Genomic DNA, 5,173 nt, shown 5'->3' on the forward strand with positions numbered 1-5,173 from the left:
TTTTCCCCTCAAATTAGGTACCGTCATCAGGGGTGACATTGGGTCTGGGGGGTGAGATTGGGTCATACAAATTTCGGCTTTTTTGTATGACCCAATCTCACCCCCCAGACCCAATGTCACCCCTGATGACGGTACTTGACTCATTTTGCAAGCAAAATCACTACATTTTGAAAACGTATTAAAAGATTCAATTGTTTCTATAGTAAAACTATTAAGCCAATGTTTAATAAGTCCCTCTTTCATGATTGAAGATGTAACTCTTTCGTGAATGATTTGGTAGTCCTGAAAAGGACTGTTTAGTTTGACTTTTCTTGGCGGCAGCAGCATTCTGAGCCGGGGCGGTCTTCTTCGGCTTCGGGGTCTTCGAGCTTCTTGGCCGCAGTTTTGATAGCCTTCTATTACATTGGAGACGCCGTGGCCTTTGTCCTCTACACGGCACCAGCGGCCTTCCGGGTTTTTGCCAGCTTCAGCAAACTCGTTGCACCGGTTCCTTTGCGTCGGGTGAACGCCTTCCGGATGACATTTAACTGCTTGGCCAGGCCGCGATGTTCTTCTTAATAACCCGCGACGATCCGTTTTTCGGTGGCCGGCGGATGGTCTGCTTCTTTCTCCTTTTGCTGCTGCTGCTGCACCTTCCACGCCGGTCCGATGTGGACCTCTCGAGTGCTCGTTCCAAAATGACACGCGCGGGCGATGTTTGGTTGCTTAAATCGATTTGGATATGGCAAGCGGCTCAAAAGGGGCGCGGTCTCCAACGCATAAACTTTTTTTGCGCGTATGCATTTGAGACCGCGCCCCTTTTGTCCCGTTCTCCTATTCTGCCGACATAAAAGCAGCCAAACCTCGCACCCGCGAGTCATTTTGGATCGAGCACTCGAGAAGACCGCATCAGTCCATCGCGGAGGAAGCAGCAGAAGGAGAAGAAGAAGACCAACAGCAGAAGCAGCAGAACCATCCAGCCATCCAACCAGAATCTTTCCTCGGGTCGGCGGAGGGCCAGCTGCAGTCGCAGAAGCAAACAAGGCCGCATCAGTTGCGGATAGGAACGAGTAAAATGACCGGCAAAACGACGATTATCGCCGCAGTGTGGTGAATCGTCCAAACATAAACGGCCCTTTTAAGGGCCACTAATTTATCACGAAAGAGTTATCCTTCAATTCTAAGCAAATATTCTATCCTTTTCTGACCTTTTTAATTAATCGATAGCAACTCAATCTCATTTTTCGGCGCAAATAGTTTAGAAACTCGGCTGTCATTTTCAGTCATATTTTGGTGAACCGCTTTGAAGTGTTTTTCAAAGTACTGTCATCGGGGGTGACATTAGGTATGGGGGTGAGATTGTGTCATACAAAAATGCAGAAATTTGTATGACCTCATCTCACCCCCAAACCCAATGTCACCCCCGATTACGGTACCTTCAAAATGTATTTGAGTTTCAGAAAAATTGATAATTCAGAAATGAGCGTGCATGAAATTATAGAGACAAATTCTTTCGTGATTGATTTATTGGCCCTGAAAAGGGCCGTTTGATTACGACTGAACCCGGTTCGCGAGGTCATCCTCGTTCTCCTCCACGACGCTCTTCCACCTTTTGCTGCTGCTCGATTGTTGCTCCCGCGCGAGCCCGATTAGGCCTGTTCGAACGTCCACAGCTTCTTTATCCTCATGTTGACTGCTGCTTCCTCCTTTTTCCGGCTGCTGTGCTGCTGCTGCTCCGCGCCGGCCTGACGTGCACAGTTCGAGTGCTCGTTCTAAAGTGACTTGCTTTTGCGAAATTTTCTGCTTATATAGCGGCACAGCCGGAGAACGGCACAAAAGGGGCGCGGCCTCGAATGCATACGCTCGCTCTGATTGGTCATCTGCCCGATTTGAACTGAAAAATGACTCATTTTGATTGCATGTTTTAAGCGCTTAAACTATGTTTAGTCAAAGTTATTATGTAATAAAACGATAGCTTAAGTCTTCCCCTTTCGACTGGTGATTGAATCTTCTGGATTAATCGATTGGGGGAAAAGATATAAGCGTTTGAAATATGTCAATTTTTTTCGCACGCTTGTGACGGTTTGGATCGAATTTCTGAACTGGCCCCCCAATATAGTAAGTAGAGACATAGTCCTATGTCAAAAAACGTAACTCAGGGTAATTGGAAGTGAATTTGAATTCATCCCCAAGAACCATATATTTTCCGGCGAACTGTCCATTTAATGATTTCTGTGTAGACTTTCGAATCCTCATCATCATCAGAATGGAATGTGTGCTCGCTTAAACGTTAAGGAGAACTTTGGCTCCAGTGAAGACCCGCGGCGAAAATAGTTCCCCTTCTGACATTGATTGATTTCATCTCTGGGCTAGATTTAGAACCGAACTGGAAGAGATGCATCCATTTCCCGTGCAGGCATTCCGTGGTTTTGTGATTCATGAAAAAAGCACCTGATTCAGTCGAAATAAACGAACCGCGAGAAGAAGAACCAGAAGAATGAGTTTAAACTCCATGAATGAAGCAATTTGAGCCTGTTGGCTGTCGAATTAAGGCATGATTCCTCCGTCCGAGATGAGGAGAAGCAGGGGGTTCGCGTGTTACCTGGCTTTAAGCTTTCTTTCTAATCGAGGCTCGTCATCATGTCAAACAGACAGAAAAAGTGGGTTTTCGATCGTTCGGTGATGTCATGTCGAGAGATCTAATTTGGGGTGTGGGGTAATGCGTTCCAAATGGAGCCTGGAGATGATTACTGTTATTATGTCGTAATGCGTTGATCAGAATATATGATAGGTGGAATCAGATTTGTTTTCATACATTTGTTTCTGGTGACCTGCGACGCTTTGCTTAGAATAAGAGCAATTCCAGCTCAAATCAGGAATTTTTCTGGTACTTTTGTACCCTTTCCGATTTCAATGAAACTTTTTAGACACGTTATCCTAGGCCTATATAAGCCATTTTTGTGTATATGGAGCCAATTGTGCTCAAAAATGACATTTGAGAAGGGCATAAGTATTTTTTTTGTATTTTGTAATTTAAAAAAATACTGTAACTCATAGCCGTTGCATCGTATCAAAAAGTAGTCAAAGACAAACTTGTAGGACATTTGACGGGCTTTCTGAAAAAATGCACTGTAAGAAAAATATACGCCACTTATATGAAATCATCAATTTTTATGTTTAAAAGTAAAATTTTAAGGTGATGACACGACTTTTTTTCGTTCAAAAATTTTGAGGAATTACCCTAAGATGTCACAAAAAGACTCACGAAAAATGCAGAATGGTATGTCTCCCCTAAAAAAAATACAAACATCATTTACTAAAACTGTTTTTTTAAGCTGGTCTAAACGTCAAAATTTTCAAAAACTGACAGTGGGAATCGATTTCCCAGACAGTTTTACAAAAAGTATCCATATTGACCATTGTCATATATGTCCAATTCTTGCACGCAACCGAGATCGGCGGAAATTCGTGCGGAATCCCTCTCAAATCGAATGGGAAATCCTACCGCGCACGAACAGGTGAGAAATCCCGCACAATGCTTGTGAGGGAATTCCGCAAGAATTATTTCAAGCCTGAAAAACCGAAACTACTCACACAACGAAACCATTTTTTATTTGTATTGGTGTTCACCCAGTTGCGGTTAACGTGGAAGTATTGGTGAACGATGTTTTAAATGCGTTTGTATGTGTGTGTTACAAGAAGGTGTTTCTTCTTATTCTTGTTCTTTTTAAAAGAAAAAAAGCAGTTTGATTTCGCAATTTACTTTTTATTCATGCCTCATTTTAAAACTTCACCAACTTACAACTTAATTTCACACTCAATGTCACTCCTCCTCAAGCTGCTCCATTCATTTGCAGATCGTTGGGTGCACTTTTCTGTCACTGTATGTCACACTTCTGATCACTGCTTCCGCTTTTCTGGCCTCTACATTCCACGACCCCGTACAATTCAGAAACCAGCATTCCTCTGTAGTCTGTTTCGACACGAACAGCATTCCGAGGAAGGTTTCCGGACCAGCAACTGTTTGAGCAATCTGCAAACAAAAGAAAAACAAGAACCATCAATTTTCTGACTTCGATTATCAATTTCTAGAAATCGGACTCTTCAAATCTCAAGCGATAATGTTTCCTTACCTGTTTTGCAGTACATATTTACACAATGTTACAAAAGCTACTTTAAAAATAAGCTGGTTTCTGTCGTCTAAAGACCGCCGAGAAAAATAACAAGAGCTAAACGACTGAATTGATGAACTGTCAAGTCCGTCAGCGACGGCGGCGGCTGCTGCGAGTGTGTGTGAGTATTAGTGAGTTTCGAGAAGTTTTGACAACGGGCAGTCCCTAAACCACGGTTACTGTTATGTTTGACATGGGTCAACTCTAAACTACGATGAAACGTTTTTATTATTAAAGTTTATATTTTTTAATTGTGATTTACAAAATTAATTGAAACATTAAAAACGAAAAAAAACTTTTGGAAATACAAACAAAAAAGGATTGGTTTTGGAAATTAGTTGGTAACTCGAATGGTCTCGAAATTGTTTGTAAACATGTCAGTTGTTGTAAAATTGTAAATTTGGCAAATTATCAAGGCAACTTCGCAAGGCAAATTGTCAGATTATCAAATTGTAAAATTGTAAAATTGTAAAATTGTAAAATTGTCAAATTGTCAAATTGTCAAATTGTCAAATTGTCAAATTGTCAAATTGTAAAATTGTCAAATTGTCAAATTGTCAAATTGTCAAATTGTCAAATTGTCAAATTGTCAAATTGTCAAATTGTCAAATTGTCAAATTGTCAAATTGTCAAATTGTCAAATTGTCAAATTGTCAAATTGTCAAATTGTCAAATTGTCAAATTGTCAAATTGTCAAATTGTCAAATTGTCAAATTGTCAAATTGTCAAATTGTCAAATTGTCAAATTGTCAAATTGTCAAATTGTCAAATTGTCAAATTGTCAAATTGTCAAATTGTCAAATTGTCAAATTGTCAAAATGTCAAATTGTCAAAATGTCAAAATATCAAAATGTCAAAATGTCAAAATATCAAAATGTCAAAATGTCAAAATGGCAAAATGGCAAAATGTCAAAATGTCAAAATGTCAAAATGTCAAAATGTCAAAATGTCAAGATTTCAAAATTTCAAAATGTCAAAATGTCAAAATGTCAAAATGTCAAAATGTCAAAATGTCAAAATGT

The 5,173-nt window shown here is 40.2% G+C and overlaps 1 long non-coding RNA gene across 1 annotated transcript; it reads right to left on the minus strand.

The window, feature by feature from the left end:
* Window positions 1-3,724: 3,724 nt before the first annotated feature.
* On the minus strand, window positions 3,725-4,483 carry LOC120420260 (uncharacterized). The gene is made up of 2 exons (XR_005605831.2): window positions 4,113-4,483; window positions 3,725-4,012 (listed from the first exon to the last, which is right to left on the minus strand). It is a non-coding gene; the product is annotated as an uncharacterized LOC120420260 (long non-coding RNA).
* Window positions 4,484-5,173: the final 690 nt, after the last annotated feature.

Source organism: Culex pipiens, chromosome 2, assembly GCF_016801865.2.
Source record: "Culex pipiens pallens isolate TS chromosome 2, TS_CPP_V2, whole genome shotgun sequence".
Taxonomy (NCBI): domain Eukaryota; kingdom Metazoa; phylum Arthropoda; class Insecta; order Diptera; family Culicidae; genus Culex; species Culex pipiens.